The sequence below is a fragment of the Salmo trutta genome, chromosome 14 (genome assembly GCF_901001165.1).
Source record: "Salmo trutta chromosome 14, fSalTru1.1, whole genome shotgun sequence".
In the NCBI taxonomy this organism is placed as follows: domain Eukaryota; kingdom Metazoa; phylum Chordata; class Actinopteri; order Salmoniformes; family Salmonidae; genus Salmo; species Salmo trutta.
The window spans coordinates 67,737,804-67,753,818 of record NC_042970.1 but is presented as its reverse complement, the minus strand read 5'-3'; positions in this window follow the sequence as shown (position 1 = coordinate 67,753,818).

The window sequence follows — 16,015 nt, the reverse complement described above, 5'->3', positions numbered from 1 at the left end:
ATTTTGTAACATTGCAGCTTTATTCTAAAATGTATTAAATAAATACACACAATACCCCCATAATGACAAAGCGAAAACAGGTTTTAAGAATTTTAGCAAATGTATTAAAAATAAAACACTGAAAAACCTTACTTACATAAGTATTCAGACCCTTTGCTATGAGACTCGAAATTGAGCTCAGGTGCATCCTGTTTCCATTGACCATCCTTGAGATGTTTTTACAACATGATTGGAGTCCGCCTGTGGTAAATTCAATTGATTGGCCATGATTTGGAAAGGCACACACCTGTCAATATAAGGTCCCACAGTTGACAGTGCATATCAGAGCAAAAACCAAGCCATGAGATCGAAGAAATTGTCCGCAGAGCTCTGAGACAGGATTGTGTTGAGGCACAGATCTGCGGAAGGGTACCAACAAAAATTCAGCAGCATTGAAGGTTCCCAAGAACACAGTGGCCTCCATCATTCTTAAATTAAAGAAGTTTGGAACCACCAAGACTCTTCCTAGAGCTGGCCGTCCGGCCAAACTGAGCAATCGGGGAGAAGGGCCTTGGTCAGGGAGGTGACCAAGAACCCTATGGTCACTCTGACAGAGCTTCAGAATTCCTCTGTGGAGATGGGAGAACCTTCCAGAAGGACAATCATCTCTGCAGCACTCCACCAATCAGGCCTTTATGGAAAAGTCGCCAGACGGAAGCCAGTCCTCAGTAAAAGGCACATGACAGCCAACTTGGAGTTTGTCAAAAGGCACCTAAAGACCCTCAGACCATAAGAAACAAGATTCTCTGGTCTGATGAAGATGCGCATGTTCATCCCCAGAATCGTTTTACATGTCTGTTTTCAAAGGATGGAGCTGAGAACATGAACAGCTTCACAGTTAAGAACACCATAACAACATGAGGGACTTCTATTTAAGTCAGAAAATGATACTCATATGATAGGTAAGATATACAAAACCTTGCAGAAAGCCTATCTCTTAGAAAAAAATATAAACTATTGGAACCAAGACTTAAAAATAACTGATATTGGCACAGATGAAGAGAGTGTTGGAACATAACTAACTAGGTACAGCGGTAGCCTTTTGTGGGCCCTAAGCAAGATTTGGTTGAGGGGCATTTTCACCAAGTGGGCAAACAAAATGTGTGACCCCGTCTTGACGGCAGAGAGAAATATGTACGTTTTTTTCCTTTTTTCCCTGCAATTCTACACATTTTGCAATGGGGCGTAGAGAAAATGTTACAGTTCTATAACAAATTTCATGCAATTCTACCTATTTTGCCATATTGCAGAGTTTTTTTTGGCAGTTTTAAAGCAAGTTTTCTGCAGTTCTACACATTTTTGCCATAGGGCGGAGAGAAAATTTAACAATTATATTATTTCATGCAATTCTACACATTTTGCCATGACTTATGCCATGTTAATGATATCTGAGTGAGAGTGACTGTTACGGATTCCCCCGGTACTGCTGCTCATTCCGTGCACCAGCTCCGGAGGTTTACATCACCGGCCTCTAGGTGTCACTGAACTGTTTCATTACGCACACCTGGTTCCCATTCCCCCTTATTAGTAATTGTATATATGTGCCCTCTGTTCACCATTGTCTTGTCGGTTACTGTTCCCATGTCCGTTGGTCTTGTGAGTACCTGTGCTTTGTGGTTTTGGCCTTCGTGCATTGTGTACTCGTTATTACAGGTCTTGTCCCGTGTGTTGTTGTGCACTTGTTATTACGGCTCTAGTCCTGTGGATTTATTGGAGGTTTTACCTGGCTCTTTTGTTTGGGTTACATCCCTGTGTTTTTGTATACGTGTTTGTTTTGGGCTTCTTCCCTATGCCTTTCATGGCATGTTGTATTTTTGGGTGGAGTATTAAAACCCCCCATTACGTATTCCTGCGCCTGTCTCCAATCAGTTATACATCGTGACAGTGAATAACAAAATCAATGGGGGCCCCCTGGAGGTCAGGGCCCCAGGGCACATGTCCTGCATGCCCGGTCGGTATTCGGCCATGATTACTACAATTAAAAACTTGTTAGCCGACATGGCTAATTGTCAGTGACTGACAAAACAAGAAACTGCTGATACACAACATTTAGAACTTGCACCTTGTGTATTCTACTATTCTTGACTGAGTTCCAAAACAATATGTTTTTGGGGTCGGTTGAAGCGGCCAGGGACCCTAAGCGACCGTTAATATCGCTTATGCCTGGAGCCGGCCTGTAACTAAACTAATGTACAGAATTGAATATACAAGAGACAAAATGTACACATTCTACAGCATAAAAGCAGAGTCATGTCTTCAGTGGCTCAATGATTCCTGCCTTCTACAGTGCTATAATATCCAAAAGTTATGGAGGTAGAAAGTTGGCTGTCAAAGTTTTACAATATAAATGTACTTTTAGTCCGTCTATATGCCTATTTCAAGACATGGCATATGAGGGTGCGGTGAGATACCCAATGGGTTGGACTGTATTTTTCTCCTCAATCATTTTTTTTTGTTACTTGGAGATCTGAGGTACCGGAATGCATTAGAACAAAATCACCTTTATAATAAAGCATTGCATGCATGTCATCACATTTGCGTAGTGGCATAGAGCAGTAGAGTAGAGCAAACTTACACACATGGGAAAATAAATGTTGTGTCCTAGTGCCCGGGAAATGTTGGGTCTTTTATTAACGCATTTCATGCAATTCCACGTCATTTTACATGACTGGAGACTTTGGCATAATCGTTTTTAATGCCGCGTTTTTAAAAAAACTGGGAATTAGGAGTTGGGAAATCTCCGACTTCAGTGTGTTCAAGACAACTAGGAAAGCAGGGAGAAACAATTTCCTACTGGGAAAATTCGTTTTGAACGGTCATTCAACTCGCTACATTATGAGGAAAAAATTAGTCCTAACCCAATGATGCACAGTTCGCGTGCTGGTGATGGCATATGAGCTCATGGCAAAAGCCTTTCTCTCTCTCGCTTTACTTTGTAAAACAATATTTGGAAGTTCAGCAAATATTTGGTACCCTACAGCTTTCCAACCTGTGCTTTCCTGCAATTGTAGACTATTTGAAATATTGCGAAAGGCCAGTTTTGTCTGCATGTTCTTTGTTCACTGACAGATTTGCTGCGTGTCCCGGCTATAGGTTATGCCTTGTTATTGGGCTGCACTCCGCAGTTAGGCTATTTTTAAAATAAGCTATTTGTCTGTGGCTAAATTTCTCGTGGTGTAGTAGGCTATTCTGAATTATTTCATTTATTTCTGAACAGACAGCAGTAACTCTATAACTTTGGCACATTTATTTCAATTTATCAGGTGTGCTGCAGCTCCTCCGGGGTGGAGGGGTGGCTGATGGCAATGCTGGACGTCCGATGTCTGTAGTGTTGCAGGGCAGTAAGCATGATGGGATGTTAATTGCTTAATTCACTCAGGAACCACACCTGTGTGGAAGCACCTGCTTTCAATATATTTTCTATCCCTCATTTATTCAAGTGTTTCCATTGTTTTGGCAATTATCTGTATGTCGCCTATCAAATTATCTGCATATTTTTTCTCCTGTATCGTTTCACAATTTATTCTAATTTTGTACCACTAGATGGCCCAGTAGTCCTGCTATGGAGTCCCTACACCATATGACACATCAACAACAGGTGAGGTCTAGAGACAAACTAAATGTATTCTACTCTTCACACATGCATATTCATACAAAAGTGTGTGTTTGTGTGTGTGTGAGAGAGATCTTTAGAAAACAAAAATATAATTACTTGACACATTGGAAAGCACTAACCAAAAAAACAGCTAACTGGAATGCTGTTTGGCCCGAAACAGAGACTAGTACACAGTGGCAGAATACCTGATCACTGTGACTGATTCAAAATGAAGGAATATTCAGTTTCCACAAAATGAGGTGGAAATTGAGATGCACTTTCTAACCTCCTGCCAAATGTATGTCTTATTTGTATGTATTTTTTTACATTTATTTAACTAGGCAAGTCAGTTAAGAACAAAGTCTTGTTTACAATGACGGCATACTAAAAGGCAAAAGGCCTCCTGCTGGGATTAAATATAAATTAAATAAAGATATAGGACAAAACACACATCACGACAAGAGAGACAACACTACATACAGTGAGGGAAAAAAGTATTTGATCCCCTGCTGATTTTGTATGCTTGCCCACTGACAAAGAAATTATCAGTCTATAATTTTAATGGTAGGTTTATTTGAACAGTGAGACAGAATAACAACAAAGAAATCCAGAAAAACACATATCAAAAATGTTGTAAATTGATTTGCATTTTAATGAGAGAAATACGTATTTGACCCCCTCTCAATCAGAAAGATTTCTGGCTCCCAGGTGTCTTTTATACAGGTAACGAGCTGAGATTAGGAGCACACTCTTAAAGGGAGTGCTCCTAATCTCAGTTTGTTACCTGTATAAAAGACACCTGTCCACAGTACCAATCAATCAGATTCCAAACTCTCCACCATGGCCAAGACAAAAGAGCTCTCCAAGGATGTCAGGGACAAGATTGTAGACCTACACAAGGCTGGAATGGGCTACAAGACCATCAGCAAGCAGCTTGGTGAGAAGGTGACAACAGTTGGTGCGATTATTCGCAAATGGAACAAACACAAAAGAACTGTCAATCTCCCTCGGCCTGGGGCTCCATGCAAGATCTCACATCGTGGAGTTGCAATGATCATGAGAACGGTGAGGAATCAGCCCAGAACTACATGGGAGGATCTTGTCAACGATCAAGGCAGCTAGGACCGTAGTCACCAATAAAACAATTGGTAACACACTACGCCGTGAAGGACTGAAATCCTGCAGCGCCTGCAAGGTCCCCCTGCTCAAGAAAGCACATATACATGCCCGTCTGAAGTTTGCCAATGAACATCTGAATGATTAAGAGGACAACTGGGTAAAAGTGTTGTGGTCAGATGAGACCAAAATGGAGCTCTTTGGCATCAACTCAACTCGCCGTGTTTGGAGGAGGAGGAATGCTGCCTATGACCCCAAGAACACCATCCCCACCGTCAAACATGGAGGTGGAAACATTATGCTTTGGGGGTGTTTTTCTGCTAAGGGGACAGGACAACTTCACCGCATCAAAGGGACGATGGACGGGGCCACGTACCGTCAAATCTTGGGTGAGAACCTCCTTCCCTCAGCCAGGGCATTGAAAATGGGTCGTGGATGGGTATTCCAGCATGACAATGACCCAAAACACACGGCCAAGGCAACAAAGGAGTGGCTCAAGAAGAAGCACATTTAAGGTCCTGGATTGGCCTAGTCAGTCTCCAGACCTTAATCCCAAAGAAAATCTGTGGAGGGAGCTGAAGGTTCGAGTTGCCAAATGTCAGCCTCGAAACCTTAATGACTTAGAGAAGATCTGCAAAGAGGAGTGGGACAAAATCCCTTCTGAGATGTTTGTTTGAGTTTATTTTATTTTTACAGGGACAGTGCACATTAATCAACATTTCAGTAAAAGTGCCGGTTTTAGCCAGCCGGCTAATTTTCAACCGCAGTCCCTGGGCAGGTTATTAAAAACAATTACAATATAGACAATCATAGAACAGTGAGCACACGCAGAGTAACATAGGACAAGCAAGACATAGCATACAGACAGAGCAACATAGGACAAGCAAGCTGTAGCATACAGACAGAGCAACATAGAACAAAAAGCAACAAGACAAAATCCATAAAAACAACAGTTTCCACACCTCACAAGCTACAGACAACAGACAACATGAAAAGCGGCAATACACAGCTAGGGATTATGTTCACAAATCTGATTGACCTTTAGCCATGTCTTCATGCATTTTGTGAAAGTGTGATATGTGGTGCAGTTATGTGTGTCTGATGGCAGTGTATTCCAGACATGGGACGCTCTCACAGAGAAAGCGGATTTACTAAAGGTGCTTTTCCTTAAGGGAACTATACAGTCACCTCTCATGGCAGACCTTGTGGATCTGCTGCCATATGTTTGGATTTTCTGTTTAACAAAAATACTGAGTGGAGGGGGAGCTAGGCCATTTAGGATCTTGAATACAAGACATGCGTCGGTGTATTGCACCAGATTTTCCCAACTCAGGAGCTCATGCTTTCTGAGGATGTAACAGTGATGATGGCTATTGGGCTTCCTATCGAGCACTTTGAGAGCCTGTTTGTAGACAGACTGAATAGGTTTTAATGTTGTATAGCAAGCTTGGGTCCAACTAGTCAAGCAGTATGTTAAGTGGGGGAGTATCATCGATTTGAAGTACAGTCTTGCTACCTCTGTGGTCAAACAATTTCGTGTAAATCGGAAATTAGCTAGGTTGAATTTGGTTATTTGAATTACCTTTTTCACATGCTTTTTAAAAGAGAGGTTGGAATCAAGTATGATTCCAAGGTACTTAAAATCAGATACCACCTGGAGCTTCTCCCCTGACACATAGACATCTGGCTCAGTAGCATCTGTTGCCCTCTTTGTGAAGAACATGCAAACAGTTTTTTTCACATTGAGATGCAAACACGAGTCACTGAGCCACTTTGTAACCTGGACCATTACAGTAGTGAGTTCTTGTGCAGCTTGTTGTTTGCTCTTTGCATGCACATATATCACTGTATCATCTGCATACATTTGAACTTCAGACCCAGTGCAGACGGAAGGCAGATCATTAATGTACAGGCTGAACAAGAGGGGCCCCAGTATTGACCCTTGGGGCACGCCCACATCATAGCTAAGAGTGGGCGACAGGTCATTGCTCACTGACGCACTGAGTTCTGCCTTCAAGGTATGATTTCATCCATCTCAAGGCATCGGGGGAAAAGTTGAACTTGGTGTGCAAACCTGGTGGCCAACTACAAGAAACATCTGACCTCTGTGATTGCCAGCAAGGGTTTTGCCACCAAATACTAAGTCATGTTTTGCAGAGGGGTCAAATACTTATTTCCCTCATTAAAATGCAAATCAATTTATAACATTTTTGACATGTGTTTTTCAGGATTTTTTTGTTGTTTATCTGTCTCTCACTGTTCAAATAAACCTATCATTAAAATTATAGACTGATCATTTCTTTGTCAGTTGGCAAACGTACAAACTCAGCAGGGGATAAAATACTTTTTTTCCCTCACTGTAAAGAGATACCTAAGACAACAACACAGCATGGCAGCAACACATAACAACACAATATGGTAGCAACACAACATGACAACAACATGGAAGCAACACAACACAACATGGCAGCAGCACAACATGGTAGCATCACAAAACAGGGTGCAAACAGTATAGGGCATTGACAACAGCACAAAGGGCAAGAAGGTAGAGACAACAGTACATTACGCAAAGCAGCCACAACTGTCAGTAAGAGTGTCCATGATTGAGTCTGTCACGTCCTGACCAGTATAGAGTATATTTGGTTATTGTAGTTTGGTCAGGACGTGGCAGAGGGGAGTTGATGTATGTTTATGGGGTTTGTCACTGGTCTATGTCTGTGTTTCTATGTCTAGTTAATTGGGGTTGGACTCTCAATTGAAGGCAGGTATGTTGAGTTGCCTTTGATTGGGAGTCCTATATAGTAGGGTGTGTTTGTCTTTGTGTTTCGTGGGTAGTTGTTTTTTGCACTGCTAGTTATAGCCTGTGAAACTGTCTCCTGTCGTGTTGTCTGCATTTGTTGTTTTTTCGTGATCAACGTGTTTAATAAACATGATGTTGAGCACACAACCTGCTGCGTATTGGTCCACGTTCTCCGACAGTGATTTCGCGATATCGTCAGAAGACGAGGAACGTGACAGTCTTTGAATGAAGAGATTGAGATAAAGCTGTCCAGTTTGAGTGTTTGTTGCAGCTCGTTCCAGTCGCTAGCTGCAGCGAACTGAAAAGACGAGCGACCCAGAGATGTGTGTGCTTTGGGGACCTTTAACAGAATGTGACTGGCAGAACAGATGACCAGTTTACAGAGGAGTCTAGAGTGCAGTGATGTGTCTTACAAGGAGCATTGCCAATGCCAATTAGAGACACATTTCCCTCAGATTACACAGACCCACAAAGAATTTGAAAACAAATCCTATTTTGATAAACTCCCATATCTATAAGGTTGCATCGCCTGGTTCACCAACTACTTCTCTGATAGAGTTCAGTGTGTCAAATCGGAGGGCCTGTTGTCCAGACCTCTGGCAGTCTCTATGGGGGTGCCACAGGGTTAAATTCTTGGGCCAACTCTTTTCTCTGTATACATCAATGATGTCGCTCTTGCTGCTGGTGAGTCTCTGATCCACCTCTACGCAGACGACACCATTCTGTATACTTCTGGCCCTTCTTTGGACACTGTTAACAACCCTCCAGACGAGCTTCAATGCCATACAACTCTCCTTCCGTGGCCTCCAACTGCTCCTAAATACAAGTAAAACTAAATGCATGCTCTTCAACCGATCGCTGCCTGCACCTGCCCGCCTGTCCAGCATCACTACTCTGGACGGTTCTGACTTAGAATATGTGGACAACTACAAATACCTAGGTGTCTGGTTAGACTGTAAACTCTCCTTCCAGACTCACATCAAACATCTCCAATCCAAAGTTAAATCTAGAATTGGCTTCCTATTTCGCAACAAAGCATCCTTCACTCATGCTGCCAAACATACCCTCGTAAAATTGACCATCCTACCGATCCTCGACTTCGGCGATGTCATTTACAAAATAGCCTCCAATACCCTACTCAACAAACTGGATGCAGTCTATCACAGTGCCATTCGTTTTGTCACCAAAGCCCCATATACTACCCACCACTGCAACCTGTACGCTCTCGTTGGCTGGCCTTCGCTTCATAATCGTCGCCAAACCCACTGGCTCCAGGTCATCTACAAGACCCCGCTAGGTAAAGTCCCCCCTTATCTCCGCTCACTGGTCACCATAGCAGCACCCACCTGTAGCACGCACTCCAGCAGGTATATCTCTCTGGTCACCCCCAAAGCCAATTCCTCCTTTGGCCGTCTCTCCTTCCAGTTCTCTGCTGCCAATGACTGGAATGAACTACAAAAATCTCTGAAACTGGACACACTTATCTCCCTCACTAGCTTTAAGCACCAGCTGTCAGAGCAGCTCTCAGATCACTGCACCTGTATATAGCCCATCTATAATTTAGCCCAAACAACTACCTCTTCCCCTATTGTATTTATTTATTTTATTTATTTTGCTCCTTTGCACCATATTATTTATTTCTACTTTGCACTTTCTTCTACTACAAATCTACCATTCCAGTGTTTTACTTGCTATATTGTATTTGCTTTGCCACCATGGCCTTTTTTGCCTTTACCTCCCTTATCTCACCTCATTTGCTCACATTGTGTATATACTTATTTTTCTACTGTATTATTGACTGTATGTTTGTTTTACTCCATGTGTAACTCTGTTGTTGTATGTTGTCGAACTGCTTTGCTTTATCTTGGCCAGGTCGCAATTGTAAATGAGAACTTGTTCTCAACTTGCCTACCAGGGGCCTGTTGCACAAAAGTAGAATTAAGACATCCGGGATAAATGACTCAGCTGAGCTCAATGAAGCCAAAACATGTGCGTCCAGGCTTAATTGGTTGCACAAAGACCAAGCCAGGATGAGCAGACACGGATTCATTAAGCCAGGTGAAACCAATCCTGGATAGGTGCGCGCTCACGGCTCACTCAAATAGACCCCGCCACAGATCACAGATTAACTGATTTACCATGGCAACTAGAGCCGCGTACTTTTCCCCGTCGGAAGCACAAATCCTCATGGAGGCATACGAGGAGGTAAAAGATATAATTAAGAAGAAAGGCAACACCGCCACAGTGATAAAGCAAAGAGAAAAAGCGTGGCAAAGTATTGCAGACCGCCTGAATGCGTAAGTAGTGCACAATTACACAGTCACCGCTCCGCTGAAACATCACAATTACAATTCAAATATTTAATTCACATCTCCAAAAATGCAGTTGTACTGTAATTATGAAACGGTTAAATTTTTAATTGAAATGCACTGCAGATATGAGTGAAATTGTGTAAAGTAACTCCATCACACTGTATAAAGCTATGATAGATTTTTTGATATTTTTACTGAAAACAAGACAAAAATACCAAGTAATTTTTTGCAGTGTGACTCCATTAAATGTGTGTGTGTGTGTGTGTGTGTGTGTGTAGATTAAACATGAACGGGCCAAAACGGACATGGCAGCAGGTCAAAATCAAATACAAGAACATTCTGCAGAATGGTATGGTCCCTGACTAATATTTAACAAAGCACAAGCATATATTGTACCCAGAAGGTGCCTGCTCACACATTGTCTGTACTGTTTTAGCAGTGAAAAAGAATACCCACAGACAAGGCACGGGTGGTGGGTCACCAAAGGCTGACCTTACCCCAGCAGAGGACATGGCCTTGGAGCTAAATAAAGGCAGGCCCGTCTTAGAGGGGATCCCTGGGGGGAAAGAGACGAGCATAGGTTCCTCCCAAGATGCCACCCGCTTCATTCAAGGTATGTCCTTCCATCTCTACATGGGATACAACCACATTCATATTGAATCAATTTGGACTGTCTGACTTTGGTTTACCTATTGCCTTGCAGTGTCTGGCAGCACTGTGTTCCTGTTAGAGCCACCAGCACAAGCACCAGACGATGCTGATCCAGTGAGTACTCCATCAAAGGCATACTGTAGGCCTGGCATGTCTTGTCTACTAGCTTCAATATGAATCCGATTAAATGTGATAGGGTGAAGGCCCCAGTGCAGCAGCAACAGCACATGATGGAGACGATGATGAGGAGGAGACCATCTCTCTGGATTCCAGAAGGCATGAGGTATCATGTTAAGACTGTGAAAGTACTATTTACTCTACAATGGTGAGGAGTCCTCATCAAAATCAAAAAATCTAATTTCTTTTACAGGACCCAGATGCTATACAGTGGGAAAACCAGCCTGGCAACATAGTGCGTATTAATAAAAGGACACCACATCCTGTCAAATTCCAGCTGCGCTAATTGTATTGTGTTCACAGAGCTCACAAGCTATCAGAAAGTTGTATGGCAACCACCTCCGGCGCCAAATAGAACTGGCAGACATAGACATTCAGTACAAGAAGAAAAAGATGGAAAATCTTGCACTGGAGTCCGAAATAAAAAAGAGGACAATTAGGAAACTGGACCTTGAAATAAAAAAACTTGAGAGGGAGGTGAGATATGCCTTCAATGTACACTGTATGCTAACTGTAACACAAATGTATTAATCATTATTTTTCTTTCCTCCCCCAGCTCCAAGAAGATGACACAGCTCAAAATAAAAATTAGGTATATTCTCGTAAAGTCAAGTGAGCCATGACATATGAGCTCTTATTGTGAGCACACAGGACGGTGGCATCTTTCTAAGGTTTTTTTTATTTTCCCAGCAATCAGTACAACCAAGTCATCGTTATAAGGCATCGCCCTCTTTTGCCCACCCCCCCAGCACCAGGTGTGGCCACTAGCCTATATGAAGGCCCAAAATTGTGTGTTCCTTTCTGCTCTGACAATGGCATGCCCATTCGTGCGAGATGTGGTGGATGAAGAAGCACTTGTGCTGAGGAGAGCCTTCAGGCGAGAAAGGGTCTTCAGGGACCGGTTGGACCCACTGGCCTTCCCTGATGACCATCTATATGAAAGATACAGGTTTTCTGCAGATGGCATCAGGTATCTATGCAGACTACTGGGTCCCAGGATTAAGCACCGCACTGCACGGAGCCATGCACTGAGTGTGGAGCAAATGGTTTGTGTGGCCTTGCGCTTTTTTTCTAGTGGAGCCTTCCTGTACTCAGTGGGGGATGCAGAACAGCTGAACAAGGCCACAATTTGCCGCACAATAAGGAGTGTGTGTCTGGCTATCAAAGCATTAGCAGATGTCTTCATCTCCTTCCCTGGCCACAGAAGACTCTGTGACATCAAAGAGGAGTTCTATAGGATTGCAGGTAAGAGGATCTACAAATTACAGGACAACTGTTAACACATAGTAGGATACTCATTACTTTGTGTGACAGGTTTCCCCAATGTCATTGGTGCAGTGGACTGCACACACATAAGGATAAAAGCCCCCTCAGGTGCCCATGAGGCCGATTTTGTGAATAGGAAATCCTTTCACAGGATTAATGTTCAGGTGAACATAACTTTTTGATATTGTCCATTGACGAACACTCTGCATTGCCAGTGATGTGCATTGATTGGTGTAATATTCCTCATCTTATGATTTCAGATGGTCTGCAATGCTGACTGTGTGATCAGCAATGTTGTGGCAAAATGGCCTGGCTCAGTCCATGACTCCAGAATCTTTCGGGCCTCTGAAATCTATCAGTGCCTATCACAAGGTAAGCCACACAACCCCTATTTATAACCATCATGGCTGTGTCAAGAATATCACTGTGTTTATGAGGTAGTAATGATGAGATTTTGTGTTGACAGGTGAATTCTCTGGTGTGTTGCTGGGAGACAGGGGGTATGGCTGCCAGCCTTTTCTCCTGACACCTTTCACAGACCCCCAGGAAGCACAGCAGGCCTACAACCATGCCCATGCCAGGACCAGGGCCAGAGTTGAAATGACCTTTGGCCTCCTGAAGGCACGCTTTCACTGCCTTCACAAATTAAGGGTCAGCCCTGTTAGGGCATGTGATATTACTGTGGCTTGTGCTGTCCTCCACAATGTGGCCTGCCTGAGGAAGGAGAGGGCCCCCAGAGTGCCACCAGCCATGGACTGGGACAATCCGGCAATCTTCCCTGATGACGACAGTGGTCGGCTGCTGAGGGACCAATATGTGTTGAATTATTTTAGTTAGTATGTGTGCTTTCAATTTTGGTTAAATATGTCCTGCGGTGGCAGAGGAATTGGGGTTTTTTTGGGTTCGTTTTTTTACGAATTTGGCCTCTTATAATGTTTGTGCGGTATACTGTGTGTAATACAAGGCTGCAGGGAGGCTACTGCATCCATTCATTTGTCTGTTCAGTTGATGTGTATGGATTTGTCCTGCATTTATTTTAGTGTGCAGACATGCAGGGTGTGTTATATACAGACCTTTGAATGTGTATGTATCATTTTGTATAATATGCTTGGATTCTGTGCTTTCCATCTTGTAGTCACTGTGACTTCAGTTTCGAAAGGAGCTGATGGTTTACCTGCTTTGTTTTGTCCTTATTCAATAAAGGAACATAATGTTACACATTGTGTTTTTATATTCATATGGAATGTGTATTTGTTTATATGACAGAGTACTAGGGCCACACTGAAGAAAAAGGATAAAGTCATAAATTTGAGGCTGGTTCTTTCTGCAGAAAAGCTACATATTGTTTTTACAGTTTTGATACTTATGACAATGTGATACTTAATATTCTGGCACATCAGCATGTCTTTGTTTATGAAACCATACTGAAGTACAATTTCACGAAATGCCCCACATCTGTCATTTTAACAACTGTCCTTTAAAACAACCGGTTACAATATTATTACTTGTGTTTTCTTCCCCTCTGTGGCCCTAATATTCTATCATTTTATATATAGCCTTATAGTCTATGGGAAACTGTAAATTATCTAATGATAGCAACATAATCTAAAAATTATTTTTTATCCAAAATCATTGAAATTAATGATCACAAACGTTTAAATAATGACAGTGGGTCTAGTTATATGTGATAACAATGTATAGTGAGCAGTGAAATAACTATTGGTTTCCATTTGTGGTGACTGCTGACTGACATTAGGGATGAGATTAAATAGATCCTGGAATTTAGCCTGGTCTGGAGCAGGCTAGCTCCACAGAATAAATCTCCATGGTAATTTATACCATAACATATCCTCCTGCCCCCTATCCATCTTTAGTGCAACCGGATTACGGATCAATTGAGCCAGGATCACCAAGATATCCTGGCTTAATCCCTTATCCTAGTTTTGTGCAACAGGCCCCAGGTTAAATAAAGGTGAAATAAATAAATAATAATAAAAAAAATAAATACCACACAGTGTGCCATCACAGCAGCAAGATTTGTGACCTGTTGCCACAAAAGGGCAACCAGTGAAGCAAAAAAGCCATTTTAAATACAAACAATACTCATCTGTCTATTTATTTCCCCTTTTGTTCTTAAACTACTTTCACATTGTTACAACACTGTGCATAGCCAGAAGTATAACATTTGAAATGTCTCTATTCTTTAAGAAACTTTTGAGAGTTTAATGTTTACTGTTAATTTCTGATTGTTTATTTCACTTTTGTGTATTATGTATTCCACTTGCATTGGCAACCTAAACATGTTTCCCATGCCAATAAAATCCTTTGAATTGCATAGAGAGAGAGACAAAGCCATCACCTACAGAGAGATGAACCTGGAGAAGAGTCCCCTAAGCAAGCTGGTACTGGGGCTCTGTTCACAAACACACTCCACAGAGCCCCAGGACAGCAACACAATTAGACCCAACCAAATCATGAGAAAACAAACAGATAATTACTTGACACATTGGAAAGAATTACAAAAAGACTGAGCAAACTAGGATGCTATTTGGCCCTAAACAGAGAGTACACAGTGGCAGAATACCTGGCCATTGTGACTGACCCAAACTTAAGGAAAGCTTTGACTATGTACAGACTCAGTGAGCATAGCCTTGCTATTGAGAAAGGCAGACCTGGATCTCAAGAGAAGACAGGCTATGTGCACACTGCCCACAAAAGGAGGTGGAAACTGAGCTGCACTTCCTAACCTCCTGCCCAATGTATGACCATATTAGAGACACATATTTCCCTCAGATTACACAGATCCACAAAGAATTTGAAAACAAACCCGATTTTGATAAACTCCCATATGTACTGGGTGAAATACCACAGTGTGCCATCACAGCAGCAAGATTTGTGACCTGTTGCCACAAGAAAAGGTCAACCAGTGAAGAACAAACACCATTGTAAATAGAACCCATATTTATGCTTATTTATTTTCCCTTTTGTACTTTAACCATTTGTACATCGTTACAACACTGTATATATACATAATATGACATTTGTAATGTCCTGACTCTTTTGGAACTTCTGGGAGTGTAATGTTGACTGTTCATTTTTATTTATTTCACTTTTGTATATTATCTACTTCACCTGCTTTGGCAATGTTAATATATGTTTCCCATGCCAATAAAGCCCCTTGAATTGAATTGAGAGAGTGAGAGAGAGGAGGGGATAATTTCTGTGCAGATTTTAGTGTTCCCAAAATGTCGCGATAGGAAGCTTCCTATATACAGAGCTCACGTTCTGTATATAAAAGTGGATAGTGGATAGCCTACTAATAACGCGTGTTTGTAGAATTTAAAGGGAAAGCAAGTAGAAACAAGGTAACATTAAATGTATGTAGGTGGACTAGGCCTAGGCTACTTCGGAGAACTGAATAGTTCACTTTAGCTTCATGCAAGTCCTGGTGGACCGTCGTTCACTTTTTTGAAATTATGTAGCCTATATTCTTGTTTAATTAGCCTACATTGTAGGACTAGCACAACAATAGTCGTATCTTCGTCATCTTTCTTCTGTTGGAGCTAAAGTAGGCCTACAAGTCTCCTTTCTAAGTTTTAGCAATTGTGACAACTAGGTTACTAGCTTTGTAACAAACTGTTGCTTGTCAAACTTGGAAACAATCATTTATTGCATTGTTACAACTATCGCAGCTTTTTGTTTTTACTCCCCAATGTTTCACTCGAATGAGCTGGACATTTATACAAAATATTGATGTTGGCAAGGAAAGAGGGCAGAAAACATTGTACCAGACACAAAACGATTTTGAGTCAAAATTAGACGTTCTACATTTAGCTCGAGTTTTGAGTCATCAACCACATCTGCCTGTCAAACATCCTCTACAAGGCTTGTAAATTAGCAATCCCATTGGTTTTGCACAGCTACAGTACACCTATTGGATATGACAGTATTGTCACATCCGATTGGTCAATTGTGGGGATGATGCGCTTTAGTTGGCTTTAGGAAACGTCAATCAGATGATATCCTTCCTCCCCTGATTTGTGCGAGCCTCAGAATGCT